Raw genomic sequence first — 18,325 nt, forward strand, 5'->3', positions numbered from 1 at the left:
GTTTATCGCATTTTAAGTAAAACTAGTCAATCTCCTTTGATATTACACAAGGGAGGGAGGAGCAGCTAGGCTCTACAGCTGAGGTGGGAGTAGAGGGGGCAAAATAATTTAACAGGGGCACAGGTAAGCATTTCAGCCCTCATTTTCAAATCTACCACAGGGGTCAAAGACAATGGCTTCAATCTTGCAGCATTTAGCTAGAGGATGTTGAGGCTGATCCAGGGCTTGATGACAGATAGACAGTCTGACAAGACAGACAGTGGAGTAAATGGGAGAGATGATAGAGAGCTATATGTTGGTGTCATTGGCATAATTGTGGAAACTAACATAATGCCTGTCGATTATTTCACTGAGGAGCAGGATATAGACAAATAAGAGGAGGGAGGACAGGATAGAGCTGTGGGACAATTCAGAGTTGGTGTAATAAGGGTAGGAAGAGAAGTAATTACTGTAGATACTCTGGCTATGAAAGTATGGAAACAAGGCAGGGCAGTCCTACTGAGCTGGATAGTGGAAGAAAGGCGTTGGAGGATAATAGTGTAGCCAAATATGTTAAAAGCTACAGAGAAATCAAAGGCCTGTTGGAGGGATAATAATAGAGAATACCAACTGTGGCTTTGGTACGAGCTGTTTTGGTTCAATGGAATGGGTGGAAAATGGATTGGTAGCACAATATGTTCAGTGGCCTTGGAAAGGCAAGGACGTTTGGACATAGGCCGGTAGTGAGCAACAGAGGGTTCAAGGTCAGGCTTCTTGAGGAGGGGTGTGATCATGGCACTTAGAGTCAGGTAGCACAGGGTCAGGACAGAGAGTTTAATGATTTTCTTCAGTGAAATGAGCTTGGAGAAGGCAGGGGAGGATATGGTAGATAAATTTGGAGAGAGATGGGGATAAGGACAGGGAGAGGAGAAGGATTTGAGGAAATGTTGCCTTAGGGATTAAGAGGAAGGAAGTGAAGCAGCAAATGGAGGTGAACAGATAGCTCTGAAGCTGAAGAATCACCTTGCAAAATTAAAGCTCACATATTTTGAGATTGTAAACTATTTTTGATGACTTTATATAAGTCCTGTTTGCACTTCGTGCCACTATCGGAACCCCTGTCTAGAACATTCCACGCCAGTCATTTCATGAGCATTTACCTAAGTAGGTCAGCAGAGCTCCTGGGAATGGGACTTCAAAATGCTGCTACTGTATTCACTCAAAAGCTCTGTTATAAAGTTGTTTACCTCAAATTTCCAACATTTTGATGTGCTTCCTGTTTTGAAAGACCTTAAATGAATAAAATTACAGCACATAGACATTTCTCTTGATTTTGAGAAACTTCCAATTTTCATGGATTTTGACACAATTTATTAACTGTTATTTCTTCAAGTATGAAAATGTCATGGGGATCCAGATAGTACATTTAATAGAGTCCTCTCTCTCAAAAATATTTCCAATGAATGAACTCAGTTGTAAGTCCTGCAAATATTTTTTAAGTGTATCCCTTTGGAAAGGGGAATGTGTAAACACCAATTCTTCAAAGTTACTGATATAAGTCTTAAAGGCTTAATGGTAAGTGTTTGAATTGATGTTTTTAAACCTTAATTATTGCAGGAAAATATAAATAGATAAATATTTTACAAGTAAAATATAATCAGGATAGGTCAGAGTTTAGACAAATTTGTTAATTAATTGTGAGTTAATTAAGTTTGGATTTAAATTACATCAATGTAAATATAACCTTAGATATGCTGATGTACACACTGTTCACCTGGTTGAATATCAAAACCCATGCTAGGATATGAAGTATTACCAACCTCATAATGAACGAGCGCTACATTGCTCAAAAAGAGTTCATTTACTGTCATTGCTCAAAAAGAGTGCATTTACTTCATCCAATATACAGAGTGTGATTTTATTTTTACATTTTATATCTTGTGATGATTTTTACATTCATTAGGACACAAAATGTTAGTACGGGGAAGCACACCACTTTTCCATTTCCCATGGCCAGCTCAGGTCCAGCACAACTTCAGTGCAGAGGAAGAGCTGAAGTTCCTGTAAGTTTCCTTCAAGTCATTCACCATCCTTGGACGTATCTCACCGTTTCTTCAGCATCATTGGGTCAAAAACCTGGAACTTGCTACCACATTGACTGCAGTGATTGTAGAAGGCAACTCACCACTGATGTAAGGTGTTGGATGTGGTTTGGTAGGTCTTTTAGGTATTCTTGATCTTAGGTAGTTCAACAGTAAGTATTTATTAACCACTAGAAACTATATACACAGGTGCAGTAAAGGTCTAAGCAAGGAGCTGTCTCCACGCTTGCTTCTACACACAGCTCTGTTGAACACCATACTGACACTTTGGTGCAGGCCATGTATTGTTCCCTTACATCACTTTGTAGGTGGTACTGTACTCAGTCCCACGTTAACCCTTTCTGGGAGAGGTGGACCATTACAAATCGGATGGTCTACACCTCGAACCAATGTCCTAGGGGCGTTGTTTGCTCGCGCTGTTGGGGAGAGTTTAAACGTATATGCGAGGGGGAGGGGAACCTATGTAAGGAGTCCGAGAAAGAGAGAGCAAGGACAGAAACAAAAGGTGGAAAAGGGAATAAGAAAAGTGATAGGCGAAGAAACCAAGGGCAAAATTCAAACAGGGCAAAAGAGAAAAATATTGGGATCAAGGCAAACAATGTGAAAAAGACAAACTTAAAGGCTCTGTGCCTTAATGCATGGAGTATTTGTAACAAAGAGGATGAACTAATGGGTATGATATAATTGGGATTACGGAGGCATGGCTGCAGAGTGACCAGCGATGGGAACTGAATGTCCCAGGATATTCGGTATTTAAGAAGGACAAGCTTAAAAGAAAAGATGGTGCCATGGCACTGCAGGTTAAAGAGGACATTGACTCAGTAGTGAGAGAGGATAGTAGCTCTGACAATGTGGAGGCTGTATGGGTAGAGCTGAGAAATACCAAGGGGCAAAAAACATTAGTGAGTGTCATATATAGACCCCCAAACTGCAGTGGTGATATTGGGAATGGCATTAAACATGAAATTAGAGATGCATGTAATAAGGGAATATCGGTGATCATGGGTGATTTTCATCTGCACAAAGATTGGGCAAATCAAATTAACCACAAATGCCGCAAAGGAGGAATTTCTGGAGTGTATATGGGATGGTTTTCTTGACCAATATGTGGAGGAGCCAACTAGAGAGCTGGCCATCTTAGACTGGGTACTGCGTAATGAGAAGGGAATCTTTGCCAATCTGGCTGTGCGAGACCCCTTGGGGATGAACGACCATAACATGACAGAATGTTTCATCAAGATGGAGAGTGAAGTAGTTGATTCGGAGTCTAGGGTGCTGAATCTTAAGAAAGAGAACTAAGAGGATATGAGGCATGATTTGGCCTTGATAGATTGAGGAGAGTTACTTAAAGGGATGACAGTTGATAGGCAATGGCAAACATTCAAGGAATGCATGGGGGAACTGCAGCAACTGGAAATTCCTGTCTGGCACAAAAGAAAAATGGGTAAGAGGGCCAATACATGGCTTCTAAAGGAAATTAGAAATAGTATTCGATCCAAGGAAGAAGCATACAGATTGGCCAAGAAAAAATAATAGGTCTGAGGATTGGGAGCAGTTTAGAATTCAGCAAAGAAGGACCAAGGGATTGACTAAGAAGGGGCAATACAGTACAAAAGTAAGCTTGTAGGGAACATAAAGAATGACACTAAGAGTGTCTATAGTTATATGAAGAGAAAGACATTGATAAAGCCAAATGTATGCCCCCCTACAGACAGAAACAGGGGAATGTATAATAAGGGACAAAGAAATGGCTGAGCAATTGAATACATACTTTGGTTCTGTCTTCACAAAAGTGGAAACAAATCAGATGCCAGAAATGTTGGAGAATGAAAGGTTTAGTGAGAGGGAAGAACTGAGGGAGATCAATATTTGTAGAGAAATGGTGCTGGGAAAATTGATGGGATTGAAGGCGGATAAATCCCCAGGGCCTGATAATCTGCATCCCAGCGTGCTTAAGGTGTCATCTCTGGAAATAGTGGATGCATTGGTGGTCATCTTCCGAGATTCTATAGACTCTGGAACGGTCCCTGCAGATTGGAGGGTAGCTAATGTCAAAAAGGGAGGTAGAGAGAAAATAGGGAATTATAGACCAGTAAGCCGAACATCGGTAGTGGGGAAAATTCTTGAATCCATCATCAAGGACTTTATAGTGGAACATTTAGAAAGCAGTGGCAGGATCAGTCCGAGTCAGCATGGATTTATGAAGGGGAAATCATGCTTGACAAATCTGTTGGAATTCTTTGAAGACGTAACTAGTACAGTTGACAAGGGGGAGCCTGTCTATATTTGGACTTTCAGAAGGTGTTTGACAAAGTCCCACATAAGAAATTATTGTGCAAAATTAAAGCGCATGGGATTGGGGGAAGTGTATTGAGATGGATAGAAAACTGGTTGACAGAGAGGAAACAAAGGGTAGGAATTAATGGTTCCTTTTCAAATTGGCAGGCAGTGACTAGTGGGGTGCCACAGGAATCGGTGCTGGGACCCCAGCTAGTCACATTACACATTAATGATTTGGATGAGGGAATAAAATGTAACATCTCAAAGTTTGCAGATTATACCAAGTTGGGTGGGATAGTGAACTGTGACAAGAATGCAGAGATCCTACAACATGATCTGGATAGGTTGGGTGAATGGGCAAATCAATGGCAGATGCAGTATAATTTGGGTAAGTGTGAAGTTATTCACTTTGGAAACAAAAATAGGAAGGCAGATTACTACCTGAACAGTTGTAAATTGGGAGAGGGGTGTGTGCAGCGGGATCTGGGTGTCCTTGTGCACCAGTCGCTGAAGGTAAGCATGCAGGTGCAGCAGGTGGTAAAGAAGGCTAATGGAATGTTTGCTTTCATTAGGAGAGTACTGGAGCAGGGATGTGTTGTTGAAATTATACAGGGTCTTGGTGAGGCCACACTTGGAATATTGTGTATAGTTTCGGTCTTCTTTTCGGAGGAAGGATGTTCTTGCTCTCGAGGGAGTGCAGCAAAGGTTTACCAGACTGATTCCAGAGATGGCGGGACTGTCATATGAGGAGAGATTGACTAGGTTAGGATTGTTCTCGCTGGAGTTGAGAAGAATGAGGGGGGATCTCATAGAGACTTATAAAATTCTAACAGGACTAGACAGGGTAGATGCAGGGAAGATGTTCCTGATGGTGACTGTGTCCAGAATCAGGGATCACAGTCTGAGGATTCAGGGTAAACCATTTCAGACAGAGATGAGGAGACATTTCTTCACCCAAAGTGAGTGAGCTTGTGGAATTCATTACCACAGGAAGTAGTTGATGGTAAAACATTTAATATATTCAAGAGGCAGCTAGATATAGCACTTGGGGTGAATGGGATCAAAGGTTATGGGGAGAAAGCAGGATTAGGCTGTTGAGTTGGATGATCAGCCATGATCGTGATGAATGGCGGAGCAGGCTCGAAGGGCCAAAAGGCCTGCTCCTTCTTCTATCTTCTATGTACCTATGTATGTGCTAGACCCTAATTCTAAACTGACCCCCCAATCTTTATCCAACACATTTACAAACTATCCCAGTTTAACTCACGTATTTACATCCTTGCTGCTACTCATCTCCCTCTTCAAGTCTCTAAGTTCATAGGTTCAGGTGGGTCGGGAAGACTTATTCCATATTACTGTAACGTATTCTATATCTCGTTCCCACTACTATTGAGAAGTGGTACTCTCTGTCACTGCAGAGAAACTTTATCAAATTGGAGATTGTTTTGGCAGCTGGTGACTTTTCATCCTTTTATTCCCTTCTTCAACATTGAATCGCTCTTTGTTGATTCCCCAATTGTAGCGGTTGATGGAAGTCGGTTTATCCTGCTTTTTATGGGGAACCAAACTCTGGTCTTGTCTCTGTAGTGTTTTTTCTCTTCTTCCTTCATGCAGCTCGATGTGACACACGTTAGAATGGAAGATGACTTCTCCTGTTGGGAGGGTGTGACATGGGAGTGTACCTTTAAGAAATGGGTGTTTATCAAATAGCTGCAGCAATGTCATTGTGTGGGTGGAACTGTGATGTATCTCCGGCTTTTACTTCCGTTTTGAGCCGCAAGCTGTTTGTGGCTTTGTGTTTTACTTTCGGTTTAGGCAGTCGAAAGCTAAATTCAGACAAGGAAGGTTCATTTTGTCTCTCTCTCTTTGTGTAAAAGGTGTGCAGATCACTTGATTATTTAAAAGTGATGACTGTCTTGTGTAAAGAATTTATACCTACTGCTTTGTTAAAAAGGGTGTTTGGCTTCTGGATGTTGTTAGGAAAGTTATTAAGGGTCACATATAGAGTACTGTATCTGTGGGGAGGTAGTTGTGTTGGTAGTTGATAAAATGTTTACTGTGTGTTTATAAAATGTTAACTGAATTCATAGAATAAACATTGTTTTGTTTAAACATACTTCAGGTCCTCGTAACCAAAATCTATTAAAGGTTGTAGGTCAGGTAAACTCCATGATATACTTTGGAGTTTTCTAAACCCTGGCCCACAACAGGTGTGACTTGGCAGTAAGATAACCTTTGTGCTGGTCTATGTGGTGTACTGCTGTCAATGGATGACTGCTGCTCGATTCCAGCATCATTTGTGCCACACTCATGCAGGATAGGGTTTGCAGCATCTACTCTGTGGACGCAGGGTTTATCTCTCAGCTGATGTTGGAGTCAGAAGTTCAGGCTACCCTTGTTGCCGGTTCCTCTCGTGACTGTCATCTACTCAAGATATTGTGGCAACTGTCTGAATAGTTGGCTGCTCTGACCAACGTGGGGCTGCTGGCACTTGTAACAAAAATGGATAAATCTGCTTTGACAAGAGAGAAGACAGTTCAGAGCTGAAGCCCAGTTCAGAGAATTTTTCTTTTTGGCTCCCTCAGCAACTTGCAGTTCTGTATAATTTAAAACAGTTATTGCCTTGACATCTTCTGCAGTTCTGAGGAGATTCAGGACTACACAGGCATCTCTGCTCAAGAGAGAGAAACACTGATTATGGATGACATACATCAGCCTCAAGATTTGTTTGCCGCCATACTTAATGTTCCAGAACCATGGGGGCGATTCTCCGAGCCCCATGCCAGGCCGGAGAATCAGCGCAACCGTGCCACGATGCCCCTACGCCAGCGCACGATTCTCCGAGGTGCGGTGAATCGCGCCATTTGCACCGCCGCATTTGACGCGGCGCCGGCCGCTGGAATCGCCGATTCTCCGGCCCGGATGGGCCGAGCGGCTGCGCGGATACGTTAGTTCAACCCTGGTCGCTGTCGGCGGGAACTCTGCGTGAAGGGTCAGGGGGGCGGCCTGTGGGGCGGGGAAAAGCGATCCTTCACCGGGGGTGCCTCCAATGGGGTCTGGCCCGCGATCGGGACCCACCGATCAGTGTGCCGGCCTCTCCCCCCCCGGGCCTATTTTGTAGCGTGGCCAGCCACTGAACACCGACGCCATGTTGAGTCGGGGCCGGTGCGAATTCCCCCGCGCATGCGCAGGTTGGCGCGGCCCAACTGTGCATGCGCGGGTTGGCATGGCGCCCAGTTGGCGCCGGGAAGGGAGGCTGGAGCGGCGTGAACCGCTCCAGCACCGAGCTGGCCCCCTGTAGGGGACAGAATCGGTCGTACCTGGGCCCGTTTCGTGCCATTGTGAAACGCGACGGCGTTCATGACGGCGCGAACACTTGGTCTCCATTTTGGAGAATCGCCCCCATGACTACGACTGGGAGTTGTATTATTTTCTGTCCATAAAGTGGTGTGTCCATTGTTCATAGCCAGAGGTCTCTCAGACACAGTTCTTTGTCCAATATACTATAACGTTAGCTCCCATGTCCAATTTAAAGTTTGTGAGATGGCCATAAACTGGAAAGTCTGCATTTCAGAACGAAAAGTCAGGATTTTGACCTCAACAATGAAGCATGCTCGTGTGTCCCCTTGGTGCGTTATCTTGAGCTTGTGAATCCTCTTGCGATATTCTGAGCATCTTGATGTTTTGGCTTTGCACAGCTTCCTGAAGTGTTCTATTCAGTTACACAGAAAACATGGAGTTGAAATTGCCGGACATTGATCTCGCCTGGGGGGTGCTTTGCTCCACAGTGCTGGCAGGGCTGTTCTACTTGTCGGTTAGGATATTGCTTTCCTTGGCCCTGAGTGTCCTTGTTCCCTTGTTGTTTCACAAACTGGATAGTGGTGTTTACTTTGTACCACTGTTTGCTTCCTCCCCTTAATATGGATCTGTGTTGCAAACAGATTTTAGATTGCCTGACATTTGGGACGGCTTCCTCAAGAGTTAGATCTTACTTTGCTTGAAGCATGTCTGAGAGTTCAGCATTCACCACTCCTACAACTATTGTATCCCTGAGTAACTCAGATTTCAGGTCATCTTAATGACAGCCTTCAACCATTCTGTATTGTTCGTTAATGAAGGAATCAACATGTTCTCCTGGCTGCTAGACAAGTTTATTAATTTAGTATTTCCAAGGATTTTGTGACTTCTGAGATTAAAATAAATGGCAAAGTATTTTAAAACTTGATCAAATTTTGCAATGATTTGTTGATTCCTTGTCTAGCTATTATATTGTTGTCTATCAGGTCCACCGAATAAAGCAGCATATTAACTTATTCAGGTTATGTCTTTTGATCCAGATCTGAAGCAATCATGTATCTAGGGAATCTCTTTCTCCAATGTCCCCAATTTTGTGATTGATCTGTGTAGACTGAGTGGTCACGTGATGCTGCGATGACGTGTCTACTTAAAGAGTCACGTGTCGGAAGTGTGGAGGTTCTCCCCGGAGCGCGGGCAGAGTAAAAGCATCTAAGAGCTGCTCAGAGTACTTAGCAAACTATTGTTGTTGTAAGTCCTTGGGTCCTTGGTCACCAGCCATTGGATCCCAGCACCTCTACAATCTGTGTCTTGGATAAGTCAAAATTGATCTGGACGAGTCGATTTCTGATCCATGGTTAAAATTTCTAAATTGCAGTTTTAGCTTTAAGAGGTTTCTGAAAATCCAAGATGGCACCACTGGACACTTCTGCCCAAGGGTTTTCCTGCACTTGTTGGTTTTGGAGGGCTCCCACAGTAATGGTGCTCATAATCTTAGCATTCAAATTTTTTCAACAATGGCTGCCTGGATCAACTCGTTAGAGTCTTCACCACTTTATTGCAATGTTGTCGGGGCCTACTCCAGAAAAAAATAATTAAAGATTAATTACAACTGTGCAGGTTTGGAGTGAACCAACTTATGTCAGGCACCAACTTGGAAATACAACTTCTTGAATTGCGAATTCAATGACAATTTCTGCAGTATTTAGTTTTTTTCAGGAATTATGTTGTCCAGGAATTTGAAATGTTTAGCTCTGATGCTAAATGTTAACTGACTCTGCACACTTGGGTAGGGAAGCTGGACGTCCATCGGATTCAATGGAGTTTTCTGCTGTAGTAAGGATAGTAATTTCTGCCTTCAGCTTCCAAGCCTTTTTTTGGAGCTTTTCTCTGGCAATTTCCTCCTGTGTCTCTACTCCTTGAGTTTTTCTTCAGGTCAGAATATGTCTTTGATTTTTTTCCTCCAGTTTTCCATGATTTTAATGTTCTCCCATGAGGTTTTGAGTTGTTCCACTTGCTGCCACTATATTGTAAGATGATGGGTGTAGTTTGGTGAGTCTTATTAAGGTACCCATAGTTTCAGATAGTTCAACAGTCAGTATTTATTAATTACTAGAAATTATGTGTAAAGGTGTAGTAAAGGTCTAAGCTAGGGGATGTCTCCATGCTTAATTCTGCACAAGAATCTGTCCAACACAACACTGAGCTTTAGGTGTGGGTCACATTTTCTCTTTCATCACTCTGTGGGCAGTACTGTACTGCCACGTTTAACCCTATATGTGCTGGACCATTAGACTACAACCATCACCTTCTCAAGACAATTATGGGTGGGCAATAAATGCTGGAATCTCATGAACACATATCTTTCATTAACCATAATCTCTGGGCACTTCCTTCCACTGCACACGTATGACGTCTATTTTCCACACCAACGTTCGGAACGGTTACAAGAAGCCAGACATCCAATACGGTGTTAATTTGCAGAGAACTGTGCACTATTGACGAATGTGATATAAAATAGTTACTTTAGAGATATTAGTTAATGTAATGTAGAGGTAGGCCAGTTTAATTCTGGTTAGTTCACAGACAAAGGATTTCAGACCGCATGGAAAAGCAGGAAGAGGTGTGTCCACCAAAGCAGGAGAAAAGGATGCTGAGTAATAGGGGCCAGAGGAAGGGATTGTAAGTGAGCCAATCAGAATAGATCAAACAGGTCAGGAGGGATGTAGGATGACCTATGGGCGTCGAGTATGTGAAACTTGATGCCATTTGAATGTATCAGTACAGATCCCTTTGTCTTATATCCTCACTTGATTCCAGAGGTGTACGAAGCAAGATGTGCTTCGTGCCACTGTGAACTGAGTAAAGCTTGCAAGCAAAATAAAATAACTACTGCTGTACCTGCAAATCCATCTCGACTTTTATTGAGGCCAGACTGACGGGTAAAGAAACTTGGGATTCAACACTATCATCCACTAAATACAGGACTGAGGACCACCAGTTTACTGTTCTTGAACTGAAAAATGGAAAACAATAGTTGAAATTTTCCGATCAGCATCAGAACTGTGACGCCCAACTCTACTGAGGCTGAAAACTGCACACTTACCTGGTTACGTTTCAAAAGGCAAAACTTCCAATGCAGTAGTTGGGTAGATGGGTGAGATGGGTAGGTGCGAGAGGTGGGTGGGGTGGATTAGTGAGTAGCTGGGTGGTCAGAGGATAATCAGATCTGGTCAGGGGTGAATATTCAGGTCAGGGTAGTTAGGCGTAATTGGGTGTTCGGGGCCAATTGGGGGAGGGGTCAATTGTGGAATTAAACTAGGTTTTAATCTGCCTTACATTTCTGGGTAACTATCAAGATAAGATCTTGAAAACTACCAATACAAGTTAAGGTTGTAGCTCAGAGTTGGAGACAGTTGGGGTGGGTCTTGGGGAGCTGAAGTCCACCATAAATTTAAACTTCCCAGGTGTAGGCCCGTGCATCTGAACTTACACAGCGTTCTGACACACATCTTCAGTTGTATGCCTGGTCTCCGATGATCGGGAGGCCAAAGGATTTGGGCCAATGTTTGCTGTAGTGGTACTAAACTGCTGTGATCGTGTTCATATTCATGCAGTTATATTCTTTGAACTCAAGCCAGTGTCTGAGGAAAAATTGCTTATTCTCATGTTATTTTTCTAGTCTTTCTTACACTATAATAATCCATTTCATCGTGACAGACTGCTTCCAGTCCAAATAAAAGTCATGCTAATATAACACATTCTAAAAGGCATGCCCAAAAAGAAAAAATGTATTCTTAGCTTTCCTCTAAACTTATTTTTAGAGTGGCAAATTATGTGCCAGCAATTGGAAAGGTTTTTCTGGGAAATAAAATACTTTCCCATTTCAGACATTGATTATCAGCAAAGTTCACTCACATCAGGCAAGGCAATTGGGTCTTCAAGTTATATTTATTAGATACTCACTTAAGTAGATGTGACAGACAGTTATGCTCTCTCTGAGAGAGGATCGAAGTGCTTTCCATTTTCAGTGCAGTCTGGCTTTTAAGAAGACATTTATCCAGTTCAGATTCTAGCCCAAGCAGCATGACCTGATTTGTCACAGACCTCTCTTCCAGTGTTTTACGCTATGTCTGTGGGGAACTCTGATGCAGTGCAGCTGCAAATTAATGCCTCCAAACTGATTTACGCTATACTTTGCAAGCGTTTAATGTTTATATTGATTTTTTAAAATGATTACGGCCCTGGGCAATTAAGCCGACAGCTTTCACCCAGGAAAGGGTAAGCTACTAGCAGACCAGAAATTCAACTGTGTCCATTGACACATTGATGTACCTTCAATCCACAGAGAGGCAGCGAGAGTGAGTGAACATAAGGCTTTATTAGTCATGAACATGCCTAGCCAGAGTCAGTAGTACATGTGAATGCCGTCCACAAGAAGCCTGCCTATGTATGTCCCAGTGTGGGCGGAGCCATACCGGGGTTACAGTACAGTACCTGGAAGCAGTTCATATCACCACTTCCAGGTCATAGGTCACAGGTTATGGTATCATGCATGCATTATGGTGAATACATTCACCACACACATATTGGAACAATATTTTTCCACATTACAACTTGCTCCTCACGCTTTTTAACCATTCAGGGAAAATTTGATGTTTGTTGACAACTTAGGTGCTATGAATTGTACAAACAACTTCGGTAGAACAATGACAGACACTAACCAATATTCCCCAGATTTCCAATCAGTTTAAGCATGCAAGAAGTACAAGAAGCTCCATCATGGTTTCAGTCTGGCAACTAAAATCCTTCTTTCAGAAGAAGTTTAATAATGTCTGCCAAATATTTTTGTGTTATGCCCTTCCCAGTATTTTAAGTTGGGTTCAAAATATGTGATATGCCTTTGAAATTTCAGCACCCACTAAAGGGTCAGGATTTGCCCAACATAAATTTTAAATATATATATTTTTATTAAACTTTTTCAGTTTAGAAAGTACAAAAGTAGAAACAACAGCAAAAGAGAACAAGCTAAAATACATAAACACCCCTACAAAAAAAAGAAAAAGGACCCCCAACAATTAACTAGCACCCCCGCCACACATAGTCAGAACAAGCCCCCCCCCTTCCACACCCCACCATCCCCCCAGCAACTGACAGTGACCAACTGTTTGAAGTAGATGATAAATGGTCCCCATCTTCAGTAGAAACCTTCAGTTGACCGCCTCATGGTGTATTTGACCTTCTCCATGTGTAGACACGCCATTAGGTTACCTAGTCAAGCCGAGGCATTGGGCGGAGTTGCCAACCTCCATTCCAGCGGGACACGCATCCGAATGATCAGCGAGACGAAGGCAAGAACATCTGCCCCCGCACTCGTCTGCAGCTCCGGCAAGTCCGATTCCCTGAATATGGCTACTAAGGACAAGGTTCCAACTTGGTGTTCAGAATCGCCGAAATGGTGTTGAAAAACAAGACCCAAAAAACCCCTAGTTTGGGACAGGACCAAAACATGTGTGTGTGTGGTTAGCTGGCCCCCTTGAACAGTGCTCGCACTGTCCTCAACCCCTGCAAAGAATTGACTCATTAAAGCTCTGGCCAGATGCGCCCTAAACTACCTTCAGCTGGATCAAGCTCAGATTTACACACGAGGACATGGTATTCAGCCTCACTCCACACCTCATCCTCCAATACGGGCCCCAGCTTCTCCTCCCATTTGGCTTTCACACCCTCCACCGAGTCCTCCGCCAGAATCCGCCCTTACCCTCCTCCGGCCCCATACATGAAAGGATCCTTTCTATCAAGGAGGATGATGGTACCTCTGGGAATGTCGGGACGTTCGTCTAACAAAATTTTGTACCTGAAAATACCTAAACGAGAGACCAAACTTCTCTTTCAATTCCTCCAGGCTGGCAAACCGCCCCTCCAGGGATAGGTCACATCATCTCTCCAACCCCTTCCCACTCCACATCCCAAATGTGGTATCTAACCTCGCCGGCTCGAACAGGTCGTTAGCAGTCTTGATACTGGCCCAGCTTAAAATATTGACCGAGTTACCTCCATATTTTGAAAGTGGAGACAAGCACCGGGTTCGATGAGTACTTTGCCAGTGCGAACGGAAGGGAAGTCATCACCAGTGCACCTAAACTGACCTTATTCACCAGGCCGGTATAATTCAGTTTACGGAGTCGGGCCCAATCGCGAGCCAACTGGACCAATGAAAAGGAAGTACCCCCAAACTGGCTTCATTTCCCGGGGTGCTGGCTGGAAAATACTCGCTCTTCTCCAGATTTAATTTATATCCGGAAAAGGACCGGAAGCTCGTCAGTATCCTCATTATGTCTCCCATAGTGGGCACCGGGTCCTTCACATTTGAGAAAAGATCATCGGCATAGTCTGGATTCTCCGTTACGCCAGCCGGTCAAAGGGGTTTCCCATTGTGGGGCAGCCCCACGCTGTCGGAAAACCGCGAGCTGCCGGCAAAATGGAACATCCCGCTGGCGGAAAGTCCAGCCCCTTGTGTTCCACCCCTAATTATCTCCCTCCACTTGTCCGAGGCCCTCAGAGCAATGGCCAATTGTTCAATTGCTGATGCAAATAGGAGGGGAGACATAGGCCCTGCCCCATCCCTCTGTGCAACTGAGAAAAACCCAAACGGTATGTGTAGGATCGCTGACCAAAGGAGCCTTGCATAAACCTGGGGCACAACCCAAATTTCATCAAAACCACAAAGATATACTTCTACTCCACCCTATCAAATGCCTTTTCTGCATCTAATGACACAATTATCTCCCGCCTAGGCTCGGTCGCAGGGTTAAGAATCACATTCAGTAGTCGCCACACATTGGATGACAGCCTTCGGCCCTTTGCAAACCCCATCTGGTCATCCCCAATTACCTCTGGGAGACAGGGTACCAACCTCAATGCTAGAACCTTAACTAATAGCTTAGTGTCTACGTTAAACAGTGATATAGGGTGGTACGACCTGCATTCCGTGGGATCCTTGTCCTTTTTCAGGAGAAGGGAGGTGGATGCCTGCTCAAGCACCACAGAAAGGGAACCCTGGGCCAAATAGTCATTGAACATCCCCATCAGTAGCACAACCAGCTGCTCCGAGAACTTCTTTTAAAATTCCACCAGGAACCCATCAGGCCTCAGTGCCTTCCCCGTTTGCATATGTCCTATTGCTGTTCGGACCTCCTCCAGACCCAACGCGCCTCCAGCCCTTCCTGCATTTCCTCGCCTACCTCGGGGACCTCCAAGGCCTATAAAAACCCTGTCATCTCGAACTCTTCCTCTGGCGGCTCCGACCTGTAAAGCCTCTGATAAATGATCCGAAATGCCCTGTTCAGTTTATCCGGGACAGAAACAAGCCTCCCCCCGCCCCCCCCCTCTCCCCCTCACCTACCCCCCCCCCTCATCTAATTAGGTCCAACAAATCGCAGCCCCTCCGCACATTCTGTTTACGTTCACTGGCCTGCCCCTTCTTGCTAGTGAAGTAGGCACAATGTCCACACCCAAAAAGCACCTGAGAAAAAACACATAATCCCCCTGTCCCATCCTTCCTGCACAAGTACCTGAGCCCCAGCCACCTTACTGTGTTCCACTTTCCACCGGGGGCCATATGGTTCGCAATTTACCATTTTAGTTACTACCCCTAAGTGCCTTGGCCCCCCCGACCCCTCATCCCGCTGCCCAGAAGCCAAAGAATTAACAGTACCATAACCTCCCAATAAACCTTTCCGTCTTCAGTCGAATCCCAGTCCTTTCTCCTTAATAAAGGCCTCTGCCTGCTCCGGTTTGTCAAACTAGTGATTGTTCAACTCCATCGTGACTCACAGCCTCACCAGTTACACCACCCTGAACCGCACCCCTTTCTTTAATAGCGCAGCTTCGCCTTGTTAAAGGCTGCACACCTCTTTGCTAGTTCGGCCCTGATGTCCTGGTAAATTCGAATTGTGTTTCCCACCCAATCGATGTTACGATTCTTCGTGGCCCACTCCAGGACTCGCTCCTTCCTAAAAGCTTTGGAAATGGATTATCACCACCTGTGGCAGCTCGTTTGCCCATGGAGCCCTATCCAACTCTGGAGGGGCAAACACTTCACTTCCTCCCCCCAACCCCCCCCCCCACACCAACCTGGAGAACATCTCCAAAAAGTATTCCGTTGGCCACAGGCCCTCCACTCCCGCCTGCAGCCCCACTATCCTGAGATTTTGTTACCTCAACCTATTTTCCAGATCTTTCACTTTTGCTCTCAGGCCCTTGCTCCCCTCTTCCTTGAGCAGTATCTCTGCTTCCAGTGAGGAGAATGCCCTTAATGCCGTGACTTGGCCTCCTCCAAGGCCTTCAGTATCTCGCCTTCTTCCCTCACAGCTATCAACGTCTTTCCCAACTATTCTTGGATCGGGCCCAATGCTTCCTCAATGGTAGCTCCCACAGCTCATTGCCTTGCCAACCAAACTGCTTGTTGATTTGTTTCCCAAACTTGTCAAACTCCTGTGCCATCACCACAATCAGTGTGTCTACCGTGATGGGTGTGACCACATCCACCATCTTCCCTCATTCCGACTCCCTCACCGGACGGTTGGCCTGAGGCTTCTTTCCAGCAAGCTTCTTTGATGAAATTTTCAACGGCAGCACGGTAGCACAGTGGGTAGCACTGTTGCTTCACAACTCCAGGGTCCCAAGTTCGATTCCTGGCTTGGGTCGCTGTCTGTGCAGAATCTACACCTTCTCCTGTGTCTGCGTGGGTTTCCTCCGGGTGCTCCGGTTTCCTCCCACAAGTCCCGAAAGCCGTGCTGTTAGATACTTTGGACATTCTGAATTCTCCCTCTGTATACCCGAACAGGTGCCGGAATGTGGCGACTAGGGGCTTTTCACAGTAACTTCATTGTAGTATTAATGTAAGCCTACTTGTGACAATAAAGATTTTTGTTATTATATAATTCTACCAGCAATTCTTACACAGTTTGGCAGACTGGGTTTGACCACAAAAATCCCCCGAATATCGGGCAAAAAGGATTTTTAAAAATAGGTCTCTGGCAGGATCTATTTTTTGTACGACTTGCTCTCACATGACATCATTCCACGTCTCCAAACATCAATGTTAAACTTTATCGGAGTAAGAATTGACTTGAGCAGAGACCCAAAATGGTCAAAGTCTCATCAGTTCCATTATAATTCCAGCACAATATTCCGCTGTATTGATGTCAATAGAACTAACTATTGGACCAGTCCATTTTGCAGCCGTGCCCAAGATAAAGTTCATTCCCCTTTGAACCTTATACATGAAGTAACAGGAATGTCCAGTGTCATCATGCATGGTGGGAGTGTGCTTTGCTAAACCTTTTAAAATGGGATTTCCTTTGCCATCTTTCTCCTTCCCGTTTGTCTGCAAAATCAACACCCTGTAATTTTCATTCTGAAATAGCACAAAATGGCATATCAGCTCCATAGTAATTAACAGTCCACCCTGCCTCCACTGCTAATATGTTGATGAAGTTCACATCCTTATTTTTATCCTTCAGCCTTTTTGTAGAATGTGTTATTGTTACTCCCTTTACCTATTTAATCAAATGGTTCAGATAACACTAGAGTTATACAAGCTACAGTTGCCAAAACCACATTCACGTCTAGAACTAGTACCGTAACCAGAACTGTAATGTAGGATTTATCCAATTTCCATGTTCATGCAGTTACGCATAATACAGTGCTGTTGGGTTTTTGTTGGTGAGTATCCAAATCAATTCAAGCATGGAACCTTGGGCGGGTCTATTTTAAACATGCACTGATTTGTACTATTTGTAACGGTTAATAGAGGTCATATATCATTTGATTTTAGGCTGGGTCCAACTTGTCAATTCAGATGTAAACAGGTCTATAATGGTGAGGCTGACAGACTTACCATCTGAAATTAGGTATTTTAGCTGTAACCCTGAAGACCTGGCTCAGTTTCATTGTTAATTTGGAACTGCAAGGGCAAGCAATATCTACACAAAAACACAACGGTTTGCATTTATGTAGCGCCTTTAGTATCCCAAGGCACATCACAAGAACTCTATCAAACAAAATTGATGCTGAGCCACATTAGGATATATTTGGGCAGGTGACCAAAAGCTGGTTTAAGGAGCATTTTACATAGAAACCTAATAAATAGGAACAGGGGCAGGCCATTCAGCCCTTTGAGCTGACTTGCCATTCAATATGATCTTTGCTGATCCTCTATCTTAGCATCATACCCCCTTGCCCTCTCATTACCCTTGAAGCCTCTAGAGTCACAAAATCTATTTAATTCTTAAATATATTCAGTGATTTGACCTCGGAAGCCTGTGGTAAAGAGAATTGTACAGGTTCATCTCATCTCTGTCTGTAATGGCCTAACCTGTGTCCTGAGACTGTGACCCTTTGTTCTGGAACCCCTGCAGCCTGAAGAAATAATATTCCTGCATCCAGTCTGTGCAGCCCTGTCAGAATTTAAACCATCTGGATTAAATCTTGCAATGAAACACAAGGGGCGGCACAGTGGCGCAGTGGTTAGCGCTGCTGTCTTACGGCACCAAAGATCCGGGTTCGATTCCAGCCCCGGGTCCATGTGGAGTTTGCATATTCTCCCCGTGTTTGCATGGGTCTCAACCCTACAACCCAAAGATGTGCAGGGTAGGTGGCATGGC

Source organism: Scyliorhinus torazame, chromosome 7 (genome assembly GCF_047496885.1).
Source record: "Scyliorhinus torazame isolate Kashiwa2021f chromosome 7, sScyTor2.1, whole genome shotgun sequence".
Lineage (NCBI taxonomy): Eukaryota > Metazoa > Chordata > Chondrichthyes > Carcharhiniformes > Scyliorhinidae > Scyliorhinus > Scyliorhinus torazame.